Below are 24,767 nucleotides of genomic sequence, written 5' to 3'. Positions count from 1 at the left end.
TGAGATTTGACTACCTCTGTTCTCAGGCTTGTCAGTGAGCTCTGTGATCAGAGTCAGATTCTGTGATACCATCAGGTGACAACTCGTGGCTAGAGCTGCTATTGAATTACTTCATACTGGAATAAAATGAGAGAAACCATGGAGACTATATTGGGCCATGTGAGGAACAGCCTTTGGGAGGCAAAGGATGGAAGAGTAGGGTCAGGATGGCTGTGGTCTTTCCCATGTCCCAGAGCATTTCCCACAGCCAGAGCAGCATCTTGGGGTGAAGGCCCAGGGTGCCACACGAATGCTGAAGCAGTCTGCCTCTCCACAGTGACTGCAGAGGGAACCAGAGATTATCTCTGTCTTCTCTAAATTTAATTTTACAAATATCCTCTTCCTCCAGATGCTGATGAGTGGCTGGTTGTTGACATTACTGAATGCAAGCACATTGGATGATGGTTGCCTTAATTTTTTTTATTTATTTTTATTTTTATTTTTATTTTTATTTTTATTTTTATTTTTATTTTTATTTATTTTTATTTTTATTTTTATTTTTATTTTATTTTTATTTTTATTTTTATTTTTATTTTTATTTTTATTTTTATTTTTTACTATATATTTTGTCTTTTCCATTCCCCTGGGATTCTAGAGCATTTCTCTCTTAAGACCAAACTTTTGTCTTATCGAGGAAGTGAAATTACATAATTCTTTCTTGAGGTGGCATTTGGGAGACTTGTTCCACCAACCTTGTTGAGTAGTAAATGTGTCTGAAAGACAGAAATGTCACCCATTTTATATGGTGGAGAACAAAATATTTAGGTATAAATTTAGGTTTGTGGTAGTATTGACTTTTTTTTTTTTTTTTTTTTAGTTAAATGTCATGTGAAATTTTCTAAAATTATGCCATTAAAATGCTATTATGATTTTTCTTAGTGTGACCAGAATCAATTATTTAAGTGAAGGTTACTATATAAATTATCATCCTTGATCCTTTGGTATTAAAAAACTCTTTCTAGAAATGCTGCATTCATGTGTTTCTCCATATTTATCCCAAAGTACTAGAATAACATATTTAATTTAATATGTTTCTTCTTCAGCATTTATGCTGAATTCCCCGATATTTTTCATTTAGCTTTAATTTTAGTAATAGATACTACAGCTTGATTTTCAGTATTATTTTATCAGAAACTAGAATTATTTTCCTAATACATTTAATACCATTTTGATTCTTGTTTCTTGGTGATTCCTTTGTACAATTTATCTTCCATACATACTTCATACCATGTTTAAATTTGATGATCTCTCATAAATACTGAAATTAAAGAGACCTCCAAAGTGCCACAAGTTTAGCATTTATTCTTGCCACTACTGCATAATATACTTTTGTTCTTCCATAGTTGCCACTTATAATTACCTACCACTCAAACTTATAAAAAATCTCAGTTTACTTAATAATTTCACAGTTCAATTATTTTTAAATACAGTAGGTGGACTATCAATCTAGTACACTATAATTGATTCACTCTGTGTAACATTTTCAAACCAGGACCACATGGATTTCCAGTGAACCATAAATCAAAAGTAAATAGCAGAGGAGTGAGTGAGGTGAGTGTGTGTGTGCATGAGGGCAGTGAGTCTTTGGTGGATGTCGCAGGACTCCCAGTTATATGCAGTTCCATTCAGTACATCAATTTATGACCTGATAGGGAGAGCAAAGGCAGCCAGACTGGAAGAGCTTATAATCCACTGTGAATCCCACTACTGCCTTCCTGATGTGTGAACAAATGTAGGTATCTCCTCTCCAGCAATCTTAGTCTCTGGCTTATACACCACTACAAAATTTATTATTAGTGAATGATGATAACTTTGAAGAATCTCCAAGTACTCTGGTAAGTGGCTAGGGAAAATGGGTACCTAAGGGACAAGGGTCTGTGTTGGCTGGGGATAGCAGTTGCTGCTTAAGAAGCACTAATGAGCTGGTAAATTAAGTTGCATAGGGTGCTGAGTGAGCACATGCTCTAACACTCCCAAATCACTTGATCCTGGGCCATCAGTGAGATTGCTGGTGTATCTCCTGCATTGCAGCACTCTGCAGGCCACACCAGCACCGGCCAAGGAGCTCAGCAAGCCTGCACTGGACACGAGGATCAGCCAGATACAAGGGAAGACTGTCCTTGCCGCTGGATTTGACTACATTTGCTGGCAGCCAAGCATCAGAAGTCTGTAATTTATGGCACTAGTCCTATAGCACCAAAAGTATTGCCTACACTGGATCAATCTTCCTATGACATCAGGACATCAGGAAAAAAGTAGACACAGTACAACACAGGATACTACCAGATGGTATTCATATTAGTTCTTGTTTTCTTTAATAAAATACATTTCTATTGTTGTGCTTGCTGTTACAGCAGCCAAGAGAAGATCACACAAGTATCTGTATTATGGATCACCTGGTACTACATCTGATAGACCTAGGTGTGTTTTCTGGCTTTACTGGTGATGCTTTTAGGAAGTAATTCCACAGACCTTTACTATATCTTTTCAAGTCTTTGCAGACTGCTATAGACTAACCCAAACAGCTGTTGTGACCTAGCTAGTCAAATAAGATGAATCTTGTGTTACTCTTCATTGGCACATCATTTTTTCTGTGAGAGCCTCAGTAAGAGGAAGGTACCAAGAGGTCAAATCACAAATTGCAGAGCATCGTGCAAGCCCTAGGAGTCTGACTGTATAAGCTATGGTCGATTGGCTCGTTCCTCTGTTGTCTCTTGCTGTAATGCAGAAAGACAAAAAAGTGAACAATTTCCATTGCTTTTTTTTTTTTTTTTTTTTTTTTTTTTTTTCTGAATGACACTTTTGACATTTATAACGTCTGTGTGATGTGATTTTCAGCTGTCACTAGGAAGTGAAGTGGGTAATATCCTTATGGTTAACTACATAATAAATATAGTTCCATATACTTTTGACTAGTTCATCTGCCTGCTACTCTCTTCTCCAGAAACTTTTTCCAACACTCAAACTTCTGAGTAGTTTCAAACTGATGCCTGTTTTCCCTGTTTGTTACACTTTAGTCTGCCACACAATTGTTTCCTTTCCTGAGAAAACACCTATATTTCTCCCTTAAAGAATAGCCTACCCCTAGAAAATGAAGAAATAGTCTTGAAACAATGGCATATATATATTGCTTATATGTAAGATATATAATGTAACATATATGTAAGGTATATAATAAGATATCTAAAATATATAATAATCTGCATATGTAAAATATATGATAATCTACAGATCTGTAGAAATACAACTGGTTGTTTAGGATGACTGTAAGGGGAAAATCCCAAAGAGATCAAAGATTCACTGTGTGAATATGTATAATATATTTATATTTTATATAAATAAACATTATAACCATAATTGCTAGTACCTTTGTCCTGGTGTCCAGAGGAGACAGGTTGCCATCCTCTGGAGACAAATCAAAGCAGAATCCTGGTATGAAACCATGTATCTCCCAGGCTCTAAAATTGTCTAAATGAGAAACACATGTATGGGCCATTTGCTCTTAAGAAATATCTCTATTAATGGTGTAATTCTCCCTCTCTCTCTCTCCCTCTCTCTCTCTCTTTTTTTTTTTTTTTTACTTCTACAATAAAACCAAACAATTTCAATCTCATTTCATTTCAATCTCAACATTTCAGTGTTCTGCATGGCAGTTTAGCAGGTGTTTCCTTTCTAAAAGTACCCAACTTTCAGAACATATGAATAAAAGCTTATGATAACCAGGCATTTTATTTTTTGTTTCTCTGAGGATTGTCATACCTGAAATATTTACACGGATTAGTTTATGGGCAGAAATCTCTTCAGCATAGCTTTTATCTTGCTCTTATCAGAATCTAGGTTAGACTGACAATCTACTTTTACTTCCATAAAAGCCAAATAATTAGACAGAAAAAAAGAAATTTTTAATTCAAAATAAAAAAAATAAAAAAACCACAACACACACACAACAAAACCAACACAAACAGCAGCAACAACAACAACAAAAAACACAAAACTTTCATGTAGTTTCTTAATATGTAATAGTCTAACAGCAGATGATGTTCTACCATGAGTGATTATAAAAAAACAGGGGAAAAAACGTTTCTCTTTATGTAAGGAAATAGTATATTTGTCTTTTTTTTTTTTTTTTCCCCATATCGTAACATGCAATTTCAAGATGTAATATTAAGTTGAAGTTAAGATGTATCATTGGTGTGAAAAAAAATACATTTAACTGTGTCTAACAGAGATAAAAGATGTTTTTCAAACTTATATTTAGGTAAATTCACTTTTAGTCCTTGTAGAAATTGCACTTTGTGTTTAAAGGAACATAAAAACTAAACCACTTTAGAAGTGAAGGATCAGTAATCTGCCTCTTCTGACCTTTGGCTCTCACACAACCAAATATTTGTCTCTGTTCATTACAAAATTCCTATAATGACTTTGAATTAATTCCATGTGATTTTTTGGTTGTTTTTGTTTTTGTCTGCTTGGTATCAGTTAGGGATCTGAAAGGATTTTCTCTTGATGTTGGTTCTAGCATATCTCAGGTGTTGCTTGAGGGCTGCCCAGTTTGCCTGTTTGGCTGATGACAAGCACTTCTATCAGTGGAGCCTCACCTGGTTCCTTGTTTGCTGCTCCTGCTATTAAGCACCTGAAGGCTGACCCAAAAGTTAACTGCCCCCTACATTAGGACGAGCAGACTTCTCCATAAACTAATCCAGTCTCTGAGAACAGGTCTCCAGAAAAAAACATATGCCCTTCCTCACAAATACATCAGCTACAAGTGTATTTATCCTCCCAGATAGAGATGCCTGGATAATCTGCTGCTCCATGCAGACAGTAATGGAAGTACTAAAAGAGACAAATAGTCACAATAAATAAGGGCTCAGGGCCTCTCTGGATGTAAACTGGGGTAGTTCCTTTGAGACGGAGGCAGTGACAAACTTTTATGCCATCTGAGAATCTTGTCTGAGAATCTCATCTGCAGCAACAGGGATACAGCTTTGCAAACTTCCTGACCAATGAAAGATGATTTCCTCTGCACGATGTGGGATTATAGTCAGAGACTTGCTTCATGATCTTTCGAGGTCCCTTCCAACCCCTACAGTTCTGTGATTCTGTGATATTTGTTACCAGTATCTTGCTATCACTACTTGACTAGCTTCAATACAATAAAGCATGTCTTGAGTTGTGTGAAAAGGGGAGGCAGTACTAATGTCCGTCTTCTGAACCACTACCTTTTTTTATTGCTATAATATTCATGTTCATATATTGTATGAGCATTATCTTTTCTGGAAGTGTCCACAAGCCTTTTGGTTATTTGAAGAAGTTACTTCCGTTAAAAGTTTGTTGTTGTTGTTGTTTGTTTTTTTTTCAGGGAAAATATATTTTGTGTGTGTGTGTGTATTTTTTTTTTCCTAAGAGCTTGTTTCCTATGTAACATTGTGTTACATTTCCCCATGAAATGTAACACAATGACTGTATTTTTGACTTGAATAAAAACCATTTTTACAGGGAAGATAAGTTTCATTCTAATGCCATGCCACAAGCTGATTCATCATTTACCTTTGTAGTTTCAGTGACAAAAGACTTTTCAGAATTGTTCTATCCTTTCTTTTTCATGAAGAGTTCATCTTTTTTTATTCCTGCTGGTTAAGTATGATTTCCTAAATTGTACCTTTTAGGTGCATAATTTTCAGCATGAAACTTAACACCTCCTTAATGTTTTGCATTCAGCTCTACTTTTGTTTCAGATCTTGCTTTCCTATTATGATTATTGCTGATTCTGTTATTATTATCACTGAAAGTGTGTGGGATGCTTAACATTCAAGAATGAAGAAAGGTTAAACACCTTACAGGCTGGAAACCAGACTTTCCTGGCTTTATCTTTAAACTGGCATTTTTTTTCCCTCTTGGGATGAGTTTTCAAAACCAATGTAATGTTTTGCTGATATTCTGCATTGTGTTTTCCAGGCAAGCACCAACTCCCTGCTGTTGGGTGAGGCACTTGCCTCTGCTGGCCAATGGTGACACAAATGTACCTGGAGTCAGTCTCTGGGTAGCCCAGGTGTAATAGGCTCTATTTCTACCATAGGGCTTTGTGATCAGTTTTGGAAGGCAGAGCCCCAAAAGCAAGTCAAGTTGACTTGTTGGCCATGTCTCTCTGGGCTCCAGGAGGCACATGGAGTGATGAGTGATACATGAATCTTCACCGTGTAGGGTCCAAATCTCCCTCACATCCTGCACTGCTGTCGGCACAATGCCTGGGAGGAAGAGGAGGAAAATTTAGTTCTCTGATAATGAGCTGTTCTGTCCCAAGTTTTCATTGCAATTTGAGCACAATTCATTGAAAAAATGAACAAGAACTGGTCACCTACTTCACTCTGTTTTCTGAGTTCCAGTAAATTAATTTGGCCAACACCATAGATTTTTATCAACTTGATTTCTTAAGAATTAGACAAATAAAATGTCTTTTTGCTTCTGTGGTTGTCAAAATCACACAAACCAAGACCACTGTATTCCCAGCAGGGGGGACTGCCATCAGGCCATGAAAGTTATTTACAGAAGAAAAGGTATGTCTTAAAACCACCAAAAAGTAGTACTATGAACATTTCTTCTTTAAGATAACTACAGGCTAAGCACACATCTAGGTTGCAATTGATTTCAATGATTTTAACAGATTTCTACAAGGAACAACTTGCAAAGAATAGTTACTCAACATTAATGAAGTTATACAGAGACAATGAGACTTGCAACATTAACTTTTTATCTTGTTTTCTGTAATGATTTTTATTCCCTAATGGAAACACATGCTTACATAAGCAGATTTTTTGGACATTGTTTTATAATTATACTAAGAGTTCCACTTCTTGTAACTCCAGCCTGAGCAGGTGGTAATATATTTGGAAAGAGTGGATATATTCTTAAAGCTCTTTAAAATTTCTAACCTTGAGAAATTCATCTCTGATGCTTTTCTTAATTATAATCCATCCAGAATAAAAGAGGATTTTTTTCCTCTCGAGCAAATCCAAGCTAAATTCTAACATATCTGCTCTATATAAAGATTTCTTTTTCATTCTGCCAAAGTGAATACCGCATGCTGAAATAGTTCATCATTCATTAGTGTACAATTAGGCCCATGTTTGCTGGTATGTGCTGCCTGCTATGAGCCATTGTGGTGATGCAAAGCAGCTGTAAACTTGATTTTACAGTCTGGTTAAACCATGTTTACAGCTGTTTTGTGTGGCTGGAGAGGTTTGACGTACCAGGGTGTACTGGTAAATCTGGTCTGTCAAAAAAGAAAGAGCTTGCATTATTATTTTATCAGTTCTCAAACTATCTGTCAAAAAGAAGCCTTTGCTAGTTTTCATTTGATAAGACCTGGCGCTCCACTTTGTTACATGGCTTTATGACATTTTATAGCTACAAATGAGGAAAATCATATCATAAAACTAGAGTTTAAATAAGCAGTATATTAGAGAAATAGTTGACGAAAGATGGCATGAAGTATTCCTAATTATGGCAGAGAGGCAGAGAGATTAATGGCAGAGAGATTATTCTATAGCACAGAAAAAAGCCCCCCTCACCCTTTCCACCAAATATTTTCCTAGTAATCTCCTTGTCTAAGAATCTTGGAGAGCCTCTGCTTTACCCTGGCAGCCTCCAAGCAGGTACTGGCTCCTCTGGATGGTGCAGACCCAAGGAGATATCCAGTCATGATATGCCAGCAGGACTGGACCTTATTGGATGTGGACTGTCATACAACTTCTGCCAGTAAGGGTCATCTGTGTGGCTCCCAAAAGGGATGCTGCAATTCCACCCAAGGCCTCTTTCCTTCTCCATCATGCATTCTTACATAGGGTCCCCCAAGGATCGGGTGAAAAAGGATTTCAGCAGCTGTATCCAACCTGATGGGAAATCTGTCTGTGGAAGTATCACAACTGCAATATGAGAAAATTTAGAGCCCCCTCTCAAGGCTGCGACATCAGGCAGGACAACAGTGTAGGTAGGCTGATTTGACAAAAGTCCCTCCAATGCTGTACACAATTTGAAAGGCAAACACACAAACAAAACAAGCCAAGTTTCAGTATTTTCACCTGAACACTTCCTTCTCTGTGCTTGCTCAGGGTTTTGCCATTCAGGGTTCCCTGCTCTTCATGCCATCTCATGTAAAGATCATCTCAGTCTCTTGTTCATTCTGCTCTTACAGACACACATCTAAGAAAAATGTGAGTGTGCCTAAACATAAAACAAGAGCAAGAAATTAAAAAAAACCAAACAAACAAAAACAAAAAAAAAAAACAACCAACCAAACACAACAACAGCAAAAACAACGTAGAGCTTTTGCAGAATTAATTGACTTAAAAATCAAAGGGAACTGGCAGTATCAGTACATTTAACTTAGCATGACCTTGGTAGTGGTGTGTCTGGGTTTCTGCAATTGCTCTTTGCAGTGTGGTTCTGTGTTTCCTTTTTCTGATATTCCTTCTTCTGAGTTCAGCTGTAACTCCAGGGATTCACCAGAGCATTTCATCATCAATGGAAAACTCTGGTGCATCAGGGAGATGCAGTCTAAACAAAAAGCAAGGCTCATTGGGGGCAGTAAGGAATAGTATTTTTTGGCTGTAAGTCCTATCAAGCACAGTGCTAGTCTAGCTAGATGCAGAAATTAATGTCAACATAAAATGAAATATTTAATTTAGATTATCATGATGGGAAAACTCCACAAAAATTGATCCTTCCCTGGAGATATATTGATTTGCAAAACCTCTACTTTCCTAACAGAAAATATTTGGAAATTGTTTCTATCAGTTCTTTTCATGACTTTTACAATGACCAAACAGCCTTAAAATGCAAGTCTTTTATTTCTAATTAAGGTAAAACAGTGAACTAAAACATGAAACTATTTAATGCTGTCTCTGTCTCACTGTCCCTTTGTGCCTAGGCTTCCATAGCAATGGTGTAAATAGGGCTAGAATCTGCTTTAATCCATGCTTTACTGCTTCATCCCATTCTGGTGGAAAAAAAACAGTAGGTTATCTGGTGTAATGGAGTGCTGTAAAGACAAATTAGACTGAAATCGGGCTCTCTTTTTGTTTTGCAGTGGGAAAACAGATGGAGAGGGAGATATCCTCTGCCTCAACAAGTGTTCTGCCTACAAGAGCAGGCAAATGGCAGCACGGGTGACAGGCAGGTAAGAAGTGGTTTGCTCCCAGCAGATCAGTGTTAAAGCTGGAACCAGTGCTGACATCTGGTAAGAGATGAAGCACTTTTCTACCCACCAGTAGAAAACCCACGCCAGTGACTGCCCATCTCCTGCAGACTTCAGCTTGCTTTTCCTGGCAAATGGCATCTGGCTGTGCTACCATGCCACCACAGCCAAGGACTGTGGCCATCTAAGGGCAATGGAGGGGAAAACAGAGGGAAAAAAATAAGTAACTTTTATTTATTTATTTTCTTACCAGAGTTAAAAACCAAAATCAATATTTTTGTGCCTACTACCTTTCACATTGTGAAAAGTGCCTGTAAGGTTGAAGGACCAAGGTAAGCGTCCTGTAGGGTAGTCTCTTGGAAAGCACATCACCACTTTAACCAACCACACCATGGCTGCCAGGGAGATCATTTGGCAGTGACTCATGCATTTGTTACTCAGCTGCCTTTTGAGATTCACCAGCTGCTGTAATATTTCCATGTAATTCTTCTTCAGACCAATAAAAATCATAAACATTTTCATTTTCAGTAATTACATTGCTATCAGCTTTGCTTCGACTGCCTTTAGCCTTGCTGAAACCTTTATTTCCTTTTTTCCCTTTTTTTTTTTTTTTTTTATTTTTGGTACCAAATGGTCAATTATCTCACCCTGTACGTCTACCAAATGCATAACTACTTCTACCATTCTACCATTTTCTCTTCCATACATTTTCTCAGTTTTTTTTTTTTTTTTTTTTTTTTTTCTTTAATCACAGAATCACAGAATCACAGAATTTCTAGGTTGGAAGAGACCTCAAGATCATCGAGTCCAACCTCTGACCTAACGCTAGCAGTCCCCACTAAACCATATCCCTAAGCTCTACATCTAAACGTCTTTTGAAGACTTCCAGGGATGGTGACTCCACCACTTCCCTGGGCAGCCTGTTCCAATGTCTAACAACCCTTTCGGTGAAGAAGTTCTTCCTAACATCTAACCTAAAACTCCCCTGGCGCAACTTAAGCCCATTCCCCCTTGTCCTGTCACCCTGCATGTGGGAGAACAGACCAACCCCCACCTCACTACAGCCTCCTTTGAGGTATCTGTAGAGAGCGATAAGGTCGCCCCTGAGCCTCCTCTTCTCCAGGCTGAACAAGCCCAGCTCCCTCAGCCGCTCCTCATAGGACTTGTTCTCCAGACCCCTCACCAGCTTCGTCCCCCTTCTCTGCACCCACTCAAGCACCTCGATGTCCTTCTTGTAGCGAGGGGCCCAAAACTGAACACAGTACTCGAGGTGCGGCCTCACCAGAGCTGAGTACAGGGGGACGATCACCTCCCTAGCCCTGCTGGTCACACTATTCCTGATACAAGCCAGGATGCCATTGGCCTTCTTGGCCACCTGAGCACACTGCTGGCTCATATTCAGCCGACTATCCACCATCACTCCCAGGTCCTTCTCTGCCTGGCAGCTCTCCAACCATTCCTCTCCCAGCCTGTAGCTCTGCTGGGAGGTTCTATCTATCTATCTATAAGGTTCTATCAAAACTATAAAGTCTAGACTTAAAATCCAGTGAGTGGAAAAAAAAAAAAAAATTCTCTAGACCCACACATAGGTTTCTTTATGAGGCATGTATTTGGTCTAAAACAAAACAAAACAAAACAAAACAAAACAGAATTTTTGAAATAAAAAGAACCATACCTTTCCACTCACCTTGATGAGCCACCCCACATTTTAGTCTGGACATTTTGTGCCACTGGTCACTTTTCATCTTGCAACATAATGGGAAGGGTCTATTCCTGGTTGAAAATTTTGTGAAAAATACGGAATCCAAACAATGCATTTACACTGTATCACAAATATTTGCCTCTTCCATCTAACTGTCCTGTCACAGACAAATTAGTCATTCAGTGAATAGCAGAGAGGAATTCTCCCTGCAGCCACACCAGCTGAGACATATACATTCGTCCATCAGAAGAAAATAATACCTTTTCATCTGAACGCTTTGTGAAATACTTCTTTGGCTCTCTTCCATTTTGAACAAGAGAAAAGCATCTGCCTACATGGCAGTTTATTGAAGAATTCCGATGTTTATGTTTATGGTCCCTTTTCTTCGTTTTACTCCAACGTTTCTTCAGATCTGATTTGAAACACTGGCAGAGAAAGACATAATGGTATCTGTCCTACAATAGAATAAACAGTCTCCTGAGGACAGCTTAAAAGAAGGGAGTTATATCTTCAACGGTATAGTTTAACAGTAGGACAGGTATGATGAGCAAGTTCACAAGAACCCCCAGTGCTTAGCCACAACACCTGTTTCACAGGAATGGAAAATATGACTGACCCTGGCAAGAACATAACGTAGCTACTGTTAAATATGTGTGCAAGTTCCAGTAGTAATGTCAAACACAGTGGGATGTAGTTGCAGACTTGCAAGCATCTTACAGCCTGACTTTGTGGGTTAGGATTGTTTGAAGGGTACTGTAGCTCTATGTGATTGGCATTGCTCCTCAGGCATTTGTAGCACCCTCTCTGTCCTTTCTGGCATTCACAAAGGACTGTTTCTTTTTAAAATTCTTTATGAAGCCACCTTCTTGCTGGAAGAATTTTTGCTTCTTTCCTCTCCCAAATTCTAGCTACTTCCTCCCCAAGGGTATGGGGCACTACTCCATTGATGTTTTGCTCCAAAACTTATTGAGAAGGTTGAGTATTTTTTTTACCAGGGCTGGACAGCAGGTCCATCCTGCCCCATTGATGCTGACAGGCAAGTTGGTGTATTCCTATAGAAGCACTGCAAACCCTTTAGTTTCCTTCAGGCAAGTGTTCGGCAGGGGTGATGACAAGCCCAGGAAAAAATGTTTCTGGTACGGCAAGGTAAACATTCCTCTCTTCTCAGGCAGCTCCCCTTTGCCTTCTCGGCACATGCCAAGGCTGTTTCACAGCCTGTTGAAACACGACAGCTCTTAGTACCTGTTGTTCTTCCAAAAGGCAGAAATAATCAAGTTCTTGTCTCCATAACACTGCAGTAGACACAGGCAGAATGATGTTGTCTGCATCTGCTGCTCTAGTAGCAGTTTTTTCACTTCCTGAGGAAAAGGGAGGTGAACCCCACTGCAGAGGGAAGGATGGTATGTTGAGTTAGTTAAGGCTAGGTGATCAAAGGTGTTTGGGAACATTCAAAAAACTTCACAGGGTGATTTGAAAGAAGGAAGTTTCTTTAGTACTGATCTCTTTCTGATCTGTTTTACCTTTATTTTTAAATCTTAGTGAGTGATTAATTAGATTTCCAAAAGTCATAATGACCAACAATGAGATGCATAGAAAAGATCTGCTATCTTTATCACATTCTATAAATAAATAATATGTAGTTTTACAGACTCAAAATGGGAATTAACAAGGAACAAAGACAATCAGATTCATGGATCCACAAAAAATCACTTTCCAGTCAAGTAGTGATTGTTGGTGGAATTGCTGTCACTGCTTCTTACAAAACAGAATGCAGCATTCTGGAGCAGGAGGAAAGATGCTGATTTATACGTGGGCTTGTCTGCTTCTTCTGATGCATTCCAGATTTTTCCTTAGACATAGAGAACATCACATTTTCTTCAATCTAATTTTGATGGTTCAAAAAAGAACAACAGGAGGATTCCAGGAAGGAATTCCTAATCGATCAAAGAATTACATTTCCACCTTAAAGTTTATCTTTCTTTCTTTTTTTTTTTTTTTTTTCCTTTTTTTCTTCTCATCTAATTCTTCTTTGTATTATTATTCTTAGACAATTTTGGCATATGTACCCTTTTAATGTCTCATTTGGCATCATATTCTCCCACAGCAATAACCTAGCCAATCTCTATATATTAATTGACTACTAGCCCCCTAGCCACATTTGTCATTCTACTTTAATTTCCTTTTTAATTATCCTTATCTTATGATATTAAGGAGCACAGATATGTTTTCAGATTTCTGTGTAGAGTCACAGTAAACAGACTGGTAAATGCAGAACATTAACCTCACTGATAATGTCTGCAGCTTGATGCAAAGTCCTTGTTTGCTGTTGCCAATCATACATTTATTTATTGCTTAGAGCCTGGCCCAAGGTCTGCTGATGTAAGTAGAGATCTTTCTTATTATCTTGTTGATGACCTGTGGTACAATTCAAGAATTAGTGGCAGGGTGTATTAAAACCTCGTATCTATTAAATATTACCTCATACACCTTTATGTGCCCAGAGCATTTTCCTGTATGGGGTAGCCATCTCTCCCTGCAGAATAACATGATCCTTCCTCAATAGACATTGGCAGGTGCCCTAAAGTCCTGAGGAAAAGAAGTCTTTACTGCCTGGCTCCTTACCTGCACACACTGCTAAAACTCTTCTGGCATCGATGTATTCCAGAGATCTTCCTCTTTTTGAGGAGCTGTTTTTAATTCTTGTTAGCCTCCTCCAGCTCACCTGGTTAATTAGTTTGCATTTTTGCTTGGCTAAATCTTTTTTTTTTTTTTTTTTCCTACTCTTGTTTCCAGTACTGCTTGGGGAATGCTTTTCTTCTCACTCAGAGGAATCCAGGCAATTAAGAATAGCATTTGTAACCCCTCTTAATGAATTTTACCAACATACATCCTGTAGGGGAGTAATGAAAGGAAAACATATGACATATACACCTAACTTTCATCTAGACTGTAAAGAGAAGACTGTGTCATAGTCAATATTTAAGATTAAAAAGTATCTTTAACAATCTGGAAAACTGCCGGGCTAAAATGAATGAACTAAATATTATTTTTGTAAAAGAGGATTATATTATCTATTATCTTAATGAAGGAAGATGAAATTCAGGTAAAAGGGAAAAAACAAAGTTATTATCAAAGTTAATTAAGTGAAATACTAAAATCTTCTTCGTTATACTTCAGTTTTTGCAATCTGTTATATTGTTACGTGTACAACTTTGGTGGTGTCCTGGTTTCAGTTAGAACAGAATTAATTTTCTTCCTAGTAGCTGGTGGAATGCTGTGTTTTGGCTTAGGATGAGAAGAGTGCTGATAACACCCCGATGTTTTAATTGTTGCAGAGCAGTGCTTATACCAAGCCAAGGACACCTCAGACTTTTGCTCTGTCCTGCCAACAGGCAGGCTGGGGGTGCAGTAAGAGCTGGGAGGGGACAGACCCAGGACAGGTGACCCGAACTAGCCAAAGGGGTATTCCATACCATCTGACGTCATGCTAAACAATATATAGGGGTGGCTAGCCGGGGGGAGGGGGCCGGACTGCTCGGGGTTAAGCTGGGCATCGGTCAGCGGGTGGTGAGCAATTGCATTGTGCATCACTTGTTTGTACATATTATTATTAGTAGTACTATTATCATCATTGTATTATTATTATTATTATTATTATTTTCCTGTCTTATTAAACTGTCTTTATCTCAACTCACGGGCTTCACTTTCCATTTCTCTCCCCCGTCCCAGAGAGGGAGGGGGGAGGGGGAGCGAACGGCTGCGTGGTGTTTAGCTGCCAGCCGGGTTAAACCACGACAGTCTTTTTGGCGCCCAACGTGGGGCACGAAAGGTTGAGATAACGGCAGATCTGACCAGAGTGTGTTAAACTAAAATTGGTATAAGTATTAGACCTGCTTAATAGTCACTTGTCATAATGCTGATTGCTTTAATCTCAACTGTGCTGCGCCTGTTTTCCAAATTGAGTATTATAGCACGTTATTTTCCGTATGTGCTCTCTGTCATGTTGTTTATCCTCTCCGGGCCCTGGTTTCAGACCATTATGGTACTGTGTGTTGTATCAGTGGCTTATGAGATGATGAAATATCTGGCCGTGACTCTAACCTGGTATTTGTACTCAGTAACATCTTCGATTCTATACTTTGGAAACTGTATTTTGGAAACTATTAGCAATTGTATCTGTTGCCTTTTTTCATTAGGGAGTCAATCTGTGGAGGGGAAAGGGGAAGATAATTTTTCTTACTTGATCACTCTCCCTTTCTCCTTCACCACCCCTGTACCCTCCTTGATCACTCTCCCTTCCTCCTTCACCACCCTCTTATCCTCCGAGTTTATTACAATAGCTCTCCAAGATATTGAATATCCTTGGGATACTCAGACCAGCATAGTCCTGTTGTTCTGCCTCCTGAATGCACTTCAGGTTCTGCTTAAAGTTAAACAACTACTTAGGAAGCTCATCCGGAGATCTGCCCGGAGGCAGTATAGTTGTGGGTGGCAGGGAGTATGGGAGGATATGGGCAGGCATCTAGAGCAGTTGGCACCCCCAGTGTTTTGGAAATTCACCCCTGAACAAGTGCAAAATCCTCAAAAACTGGCAGAATGCTTGAATAAAAGGTGTCGCGATTCGGGAAGTTCCAAAGTAACACAAATCATTGTAACATGCTGGGGCCTGGCTCATGCCTATCGAGCTGCCATGGATACTGCTATCAACTTAGTGACAGACCCTGCGGCCACTCCAAGTCCCGTGACAGATCCAACGGCCATTGTGACCCCTACGGTGGACTCTGCAGCTGCTCCAGTTCCAGCTCCTGCAGCTGCTCCAGTTCAAACTACTGCAGCCGCACCAGTTCCAGCTCCTGCAGCTGCTCCAGCTCCTGCAGCCACTCCAGCTCCTGTGGCTGGGTCAGAGAAACGAGCTGTAGCAGTGCAAGTTGACCCTGCAGAGGGTATTCCAACCTCTGTGGCAGACCCTGTAACAAGGTCAGAGAAACGAGCTGTAGCAGTGCAAGTTGACCCTGCGGAGGGTATTCCAACCTCTGTGGCAGACCCTGTAACAAGGTCAGAGAAACGAGCAGTAGCAGTGCAAGCTGCCCCTGTAGAGAAGGTGAAAAAATGGTATAGAGATTCAGGTCGTTTAGAACGCAGAGAATCTTCTGCCAAATCTAGGTATAGAGACGACGGAGACGACGACGACGCTGGGCCATCAAGGGTTCAGGAGGAGGAAGATGAGGATGCCGAAAAATCAACAGTAACTACCCGAAGCCTAAACGAGCGTGAGTTACGAGATGTGCGAAAAGATTTTGGTCGCTGTATAGGTGAGCAGCTTGTCACCTGGCTGCTCCGATGCTGGGACACTGGAGCCAATTGTGTGGAATTAGATGGCAGGGAAGCCAAGCGACTGGGATCCCTTGCTAGAGATGCAGGCATTGACAAAGCAATTGCAGATGGAGCACAATCTCACAGCCTCTGGAGGCGTCTCCTCTCAGCTGTGAGGGAAAGGTATCCCTTCAAGGAAGAACTTTTATGTCTACCAGGCAAGTGGACCACTATGGAGAAGGGAATCCAGTATCTGAGGGAATTAGCCGTACGGGAAGTGATTTATGAGGATCCAGACCTCAGACAAACATCCAAAGATCCAGATGAAGTCAGGTGTACGCGACCCATGTGGCGGAAGTTTGTACGGAGTGCACCATCATCATATGCCAGCTCATTGGCAATAATGGCCTGGAAAGAGGATGAGGAACCCACAGTGGATGAAGTGGCTAAACAACTCCGGCAGTACGAAGAAAGTCTCTCCTCTTCCTTACAGGCCTGCGTCTCAGCTGTGGAGAAACTTTCTGAAGAGTTCCACCAACTTAAAGAGAATCTATCTTCATCCCCACCTGAACCAACCAGTGTCCACCGACCAAAAGAGAACACTGTGGAGAAACTTTCTGAAAAGGTTCACCAACTTGAAGAGAGATTATTCTCCTCCGTACCTGTACAGAGCAGTGTCTCAGCTATCAGGGGTAGTCGTTCATCCACACAAGGAAGACGATATGGTGGGTACTCACCCCGTGCTACCCTGTGGTTTTACTTACGAGACCATGGAGAGGACATGAGAAAATGGGATGGAAAATCTACCGCGACCCTAGAGGCACAGGTACGTGAGTTGCAAAAGAAAACAATCAGGAAGAAGGGATTCTCTGAAAAGTTTGCTGCTCCAACTTCCAGCAGACAGTCCTTCAAACACAGAAACGAAGAAGATTCCGACCAGGATTAGGGAGGCCCTGCCTCCAGCCAGGGGGAGGAAAGGGATAATCGAGTTTATTGGACTGTGTGGATTCGATGGCCTGGCACATCAGACGCACAGAAGTATAAGGCTTTAGTAGACACCGGTGCACAATGCACTATAATGCCATCGAGCTATAAAGGACCAGAGCCCATCTATATTTGTGGAGTGACAGGCGGATATCAGCAGTTGACTGTATTGGAGGCTGAAGTGAGTCTGACTGGGAATGAGTGGGAAAAGCACCGTATTGTGACTGGCCTGGATGCTCCATGTATCCTTGGCATAGACTATCTCAGAAGAGGATATTGCAAGGACCCAAAAGGGTTCCGGTGGGCTTTTGGTATAGCTGCCTTAGAGACAGAGGGCATTAAACAATTATCTACCTTGCCTGGTCTCTCAGAGGACCCCTCTGTTGTGGGGTTGCTGAGGGTCGAAGAACAGCAAGTGCCAATCGCTACCACAACTGTGCACCGGCGGCAATATCGCACTAACCGGGACTCCCTGATTCCCATCCATAAGCTAATTCGTCAATTGGAGAGCCAAGGAGTGATCAGCAAGACTCATTCACCTTTCAATAGTCCCATATGGCCAGTGCAAAAGTCTAATGGCGAGTGGAGACTAACAGTGGACTATCGTGGCCTGAACGAAGTGACGCCGCCACTGAGTGCTGCAGTGCCGGACATGCTGGAACTTCAGTACGAACTTGAATCGAAGGCAGCCAAGTGGTACGCCACAATTGATATCGCTAATGCATTTTTCTCCATCCCTCTAGCAGCAGAGTGCAGGCCACAGTTTGCTTTCACTTGGAGGGGAGTCCAATATACTTGGAATCGACTGCCCCAGGGGTGGAAACACAGCCCTACCATTTGCCATGGGCTGATCCAGTCTGCACTGGAGCAGGGGGAAGCTCCTGAACACCTGCAGTACATCGATGACATTATTGTGTGGGGTGACACAGCAGAGGAAGTTTTCGAGAAAGGGAAGAAAATAGTCCAAATCCTTCTGAAAGCCGGTTTTGCCATAAAACAAAATAAAGTCAAAGGACCTGCACGAGAGATCCAGTTTTTAGGAATAAAGTGGCAAGATGGACGTCGTCAAATCCCAATGGATGTGATCAACAAAATAACAGCTATGTCTCCACCAACTAACAAAAAAGAAACACAGACTTTCCTAGGTGTTGTGGGGTTTTGGAGAATGCACATCCCAAATTACAGTCTGATTGTAAACCCGCTCTACCAAGTAACCCGTAAGAAGAATGAATTTGAATGGGGCCCTGAACAACGACAAGCCTTTGAACAAATTAAGCAGGAAATAGTCTATGCAGTAGCCCTTGGGCCAGTTCGAACAGGACCAGATGTAAAGAATGTGCTCTACACTGCAGCCGGGGAGAACGGCCCCACCTGGAGCCTCTGGCAGAAAGAACCTGGGGAAACTCGAGGTCGGCCCCTGGGGTTTTGGAGCCGGGGATACAGAGGGTCTGAGGCCCGCTATACTCCAACTGAAAAGGAGATACTGGCAGCATATGAAGGAGTTCGATCTGCTTCAGAGGTGGTCGGTACTGAAGCGCAGCTCCTCCTAGCACCCCGATTGCCGGTACTAGGCTGGATGTTCAAGGGAAGGGTCCCCTCTACGCATCATGCAACTGATGCTAAATGGAGCAAGTGGATTGCACTAATTACTCAGCGGGCTCGAATAGGAAACCCCAGTCGCCCAGGAATATTGGAAGTGATTATGGACTGGCCAGAAGGCAAATACTTTGGGATATCATCCGAGGAGGAGGTGGGTCATGCTGAAGAAGCCCCACTGTACAACCAGTTACCAGAAAATGAAAAGAAATATGCCCTGTTCACTGATGGGTCCTGTCGTATTGTGGGGAAGCATCGAAGATGGAAGGCTGCTGTATGGAGTCCTACACGACGAGTTGCAGAAGCTGCTGAGGGAGAAGGTGAATCGAGTCAGTTTGCAGAAGTGAAGGCCATTCAGCTGGCTTTAGACATTGCTGAACGAGAAAAATGGCCAGTTCTCTATCTCTACACCGATTCATGGATGGTAGCAAATGCCCTGTGGGGATGGTTACAGCAATGGAAGCAAAACAACTGGCAGCGTAGGGGCAAACCCATCTGGGCTGCTGCATTGTGGCAAGATATTGCTGCTCGGGTAGAGAACCTGGCTGTGAAAGTACGTCACGTAGATGCTCATGTGCCCAAGAATCGGGCTACTGAAGAACATCAGAACAACCAGCAGGTGGATCAGGCTGCTAAGATTGAAGTAGCTCAGGTGGATCTGGATTGGCAGCATAAAGGTGAATTATTTATAGCCCGATGGGCCCATGACACCTCAGGCCATCAAGGTAGAGATGCAACATACAGATGGGCTCGTGATCGAGGGGTGGACCTGACCATGGACGCTATAGCACAGGTTATTCATGACTGTGAAACATGTGCTGCAATCAAGCAAGCCAAACGGTCAAAGCCTCTTTGGTATGGAGGACGATGGCTGAAATATAAATATGGAGAGGCCTGGCAGATTGATTACATCACACTCCCTCAAACTCGCAATGGCAAGCGCCACGTACTTACAATGGTGGAAGCAACCACCGGATGGCTGGAAACATACCCTGTGCCTCATGCCACCGCCCGGAACACTATCCTAGGCCTTGAAAAGCAAGTCCTATGGCGACATGGTACCCCAGAAAGAATAGAGTCAGACAATGGAACTCATTTCCGAAACAACCTTATAGACACTTGGGCCAAAGAACATGGTATTGAGTGGGTGTATCACATCCCCTATCATGCACCAGCCTCCGGGAAAGTTGAACGATACAATGGACTGTTAAAGACTACATTGAAAGCAATGGGCGCTGGGACATTCAAAAACTGGGATACGCATTTGGCAAAGGCCACCTGGCTAGTCAATACTAGGGGATCTGCCAACCGAGCTGGACCTGCCCAATCAAACCTGTTACGTACTGTAGATGGGGATAAAGTTCCTGTAGTGCATGTAAGAAATATGCTGGGTAAAACAGTCTGGGCTACTCCTGCCTCAGGAAAAGGCAAACCCATTCGTGGAATTGTTTTCGCTCAGGGACCTGGATACACTTGGTGGGTGATGCAAAAGAACGGAGAGGTCCGGTGTGTACCTCAAGGAGATTTAATACTGGGTGAGAATAGCCCATGAACTGAATTGTACCATGTTAATTGCTATATAATACTGTATGTTACCACTACCATGACTACTGTAGGTGACTAATTAGAATGTATGGAAAAGAGTGTAACCTGAGCATGACATAAATGGTATGGAATAAGGGGTGGATAGAAAAAGACTGTCGTGGTTTAACCCGGCTGGCAGCTAAACACCACGCAGCCGTTCGCTCCCCCTCCCCCCTCCCTCTCTGGGACGGGGGAGAGAAATGGAAAGTGAAGCCCGTGAGTTGAGATAAAGACAGTTTAATAAGACAGGAAAATAATAATAATAATAATAATAATACAATGATGATAATAGTACTACTAATAATAATATGTACAAACAAGTGATGCACAATGCAATTGCTCACCACCCGCTGACCGATGCCCAGCTTAACCCCGAGCAGTCCGGCCCCTTCCCCCCGGCTAGCCACCCCTATATATTGTTTAGCATGACGTCAGATGGTATGGAATACCCCTTTGGCTAGTTCGGGTCACCTGTCCTGGGTCTGTCCCCTCCCAGCTCTTACTGCACCCCCAGCCTGCCTGTTGGCAGGACAGAGCAAAAGTCTGAGGTGTCCTTGGCTTGGTATAAGCACTGCTCTGCAACAATTAAAACATCGGGGTGTTATCAGCACTCTTCTCATCCTAAGCCAAAACACAGCATTCCACCAGCTACTAGGAAGAAAATTAATTCTGTTCTAACTGAAACCAGGACAGGTGGAATCTATAAAAAAAAAAGAAAATCTTTAATGTTTCTTCTTCTCTACAGGCCATGAAGCTTTCCACAGGCACGGTTATAAACTTGGGGTTGTGCAAGAACTTAAAATACTTCAACGTGGTTTTCACCTGCACTTCCTTCCTGTCACTGTAATTACCCTTCTGTGATCTGGGCAGCAGAGGTACATGTATGTTAGAAGAAGGTCCAGTCCAGGGACAGGATGAAGTGTGCTTACTGTGCCTCTGGTGGTTGCTTTTGGAAAGTGACTCCTAGCTACTGTCCTGCACCAATGCAGGTGGTTGAGGTACAGCTGAGGAAGATAGCAAGACATTGCTGCAGGATACACATGGGAATGAAGTCTCCAGGTTCCCTTTTGTTTTCAAAAAAGTACAAGTGTGTAATATTTTCTACCAAGTACCGATTGCATTTTAAACTTGCTTCTGGACTATAATCAGAGAAGGTCAATGGCCAAAAAAATTAATGATTTCTAGCCTTCTTGTAAGTAAAGGGTACAGAGAATAGACAATCTACCTATTGTCTCTTAGTAATTTATAAGTTGTTAGTGCATGAATTTACATATGGGTGAGGTGACAGTAATCTGTAACAACATATACCTGTAGGTACAGAATTGCTGTGTGACCTGATAACATCAATTTAAGTCATGCAAAACAATTTGAAGAGCAAGGTCTTCCATTATCTTTCTTCTTCATGTGTATTGATTATCTTTCTACAAGCACAGTCAAAGGGCGAATAGGAAAAAGGAAAAAAAGAGAAAACAATATCTTTGATTTTGAGAACTGGTAAACATGTTTGTTAGATGGGGTTATGACACATGGAGCCAGATTGTGGCTGTCATGCTGAGTTGTTAAGATCTTACACAAAACCCTCTGTGTCAGTGGAAATTGTTTCATTGATGTAACTGAAACCTGGACAGGGGATCGGAGAGTGCATGGCTCACACAAATTTTATGTGAGTCTCTATATAAAACAAAAGAAAAAACCCGATCTTCAGCTATGGAAGTCTGCAGCTAGACTATGTGCAGAACCTACACAGCATAAAGGATGCACTTTTGACAGAACAAGCGATGTTGAGTTCATACTTTGTGCGAAGCAGGAAGATAATTAGAGTACATATCCACAGGAAGGCTACCTATGCATTTAAACAGGTTCTAACACTGTGAGAATACAAAGTGTCAGAGCTTACTTGTGTAATGAACTCACACAAAATCCCCAAATAATTTTAGAGATAATTATTTTGTATATTTTGAGCCAGAATTTCTAACGATAATCCCCAATCTAACACCTGCAGTTACAATCACTTGTGTATGCAGGTACCTGATTGCATCTGTAAATCAAATAGTTAGATGTTTAAGTAACTTCAGCTATACCTGAAAAATTAAAGACACAAAAATGCGCTCTTTACTGAGTCCACATTGGAAGTTTAGCTCTGCATGTCTGTTACATGCCTCTAAAGAGAAAAAAGTAATGCTCATTGGTATGAAAACTGGTAAATTCTTCCTTCATAATGACAATGTAGCATGAAAAAAAGAAATGACACCTTTTTATTTATTTATTTATTTATTTTATTTTATTTTATTTTATTTTATTTTATTTTATTTTATTTTATTTTATTTTATTTTATTTTATTTTATTTTATTTTATTTTATTTTATTTTATTATTTTTTTCATAGATCTTCATCCTGTGTAATAGTCCTGGCAAGGTTTGTAGCACCATTCTGTAGAACCATGGGAGGCGAACAGTGTCCAGTGTGAAAGGAAAGAAAGATGGCATGCAGTAGGTAAAAGAAAAATATGCTTCTGGCTTTTTCAGGATACTATAATCTTTGTGGATCTTTGCACTATTTTTTATAATGATATTTTCTCTACATTTTCTCAGGTGGCTTCCAGATTTGTAATACTGAAATTTTCACTAAAGTAGTCCAGCCACTGTTGAACAAGTACTATTAATTTACATGTCATGTTCTGGATGATTTACTGAAATTTATCACTGCAAACTGTTCTTACAATACCTTTTAATATCTTACAGAGTATTATTTATTCACTTTTTTAATAGAAAAAGAAATGTTATATTTCTGTTCCTCTAGTTCTAAAATGTGCCCAGGCATTTCCCTTGTAATTTGTCTTGGACCTGAATAAATTTCAAAACAGAAGGTGATCTTCATTAAGAAAAAAACTGTAAGAATATCATATTTGAAACTGAGGTTTGATAAAATATATTTCATGATAAATTTTTCACTTTAAAATGTAATTATGAGTAATTAAATTCATGAGTTTCATGGTAAATTGATAACTTGAGTGACGTGATTAATTTGCATGATTCATGAGAAACTCCTCTGAAATCAAAGCTATCACAACAGCATGAACTTAGTGCAGGGGGTTCAGAATCAAGATTGTAAGGCACAAATACGCTGAGGAATATTACAGTTTTACCAGGAATTTCTGTTTGTATGTATGTAAGGATATTTTCTTGTAGCATACAAGGAAAGAGGGATTTATTTGATTTTCCCTTGCCTAAGTAAGCTATTGAACAGTTATTGACATGTGCTTGCTTGCTTAAAATTCTACAGTAAATTCTTTTTCTCTATACATTGAAAAGATCTTGTCATTTTATTCCAGGCTTTGTACTCTGATAGAGACCTGTAATTACAGGAACCTTTCAGCTTTTTAATGGTGATATATTCTTTGTTTATTTTTCATACCTTTGGTCTAACATAGCTGCAATCAAACCGTGGATTTTGTGTGATCTGTGGATTATTAGGAAACATATGGCACAATATGATTAATTTAGTCAAGAACAATTGTGGCTGAAAGATTGAGAAGTAAACATTAGTATTAACTCCTCCAATGTGCTGGAAAACAACAGCAGTAATTGCACAGCCTTACATGATTCTGTGTTACTGCCTTGTGTAGTATCAATCCCCCATCTTTCTTTATGAAGTGTATGCTTGTATATCCCGTAGAATATTGCCAACCTGTACCCCATGGGGACTGTAGAATTTTTTGCATTGCTGAAAGTTTGTATTAGCAATGTAAAGATTGTTTGTGCAGTTACATATTCTTAGCTGCAGCATTGGCTTTTTTCACTATATGCATTTTAGCACAAGGCAAAATAAAAGGAATAATAACCTTAAGTGTGTGCATTGTGTTTAAACATTTACAAAAACAGCAATTCAGCAAGGAGCAGTAAGTGTAGTGGCAGGCTAGCTTACCTAAGGTGGTTTGAAAGAGGGAGTTGTGGTAAAATGAGGTTTCATACCTCTTCAGTCCTTATGGTAACAGGTAACCTTAAAAGTGTGAACTAAGCGCACTCAATGCAATATTGTCTTAATGAGTCTACAGACAACCTAAAACAGTAATGCTGAAAGTCATGATCAGCCCCATTCATTTCATTGGGCTGTTAAGCCTGAGACATAAAGATGAACAGTTGAATGCCATCATTGTTAATCATATCACCAGTGATTATTTTACTAGGAAAATCCAGCCAGCTTAGATTTTCTGCTGTTTTCCATACCTTCCACATACTAAAATGTCAACAGTAATCCATCCATCCATACTTCCCCTGACATCTACAATACTGTGAATTATTTGGCCTTGCCAAAACACAGATGAATCAAAAATTAAAAAAAGATAATGACAGGGAAA

This window comes from Netta rufina, assembly GCF_964035555.1.
Source record: "Netta rufina genome assembly, chromosome: 3".
In the NCBI taxonomy this organism is placed as follows: Eukaryota; Metazoa; Chordata; class Aves; order Anseriformes; family Anatidae; genus Netta; species Netta rufina.
Note: the sequence above shows the minus strand (reverse complement) of the source record.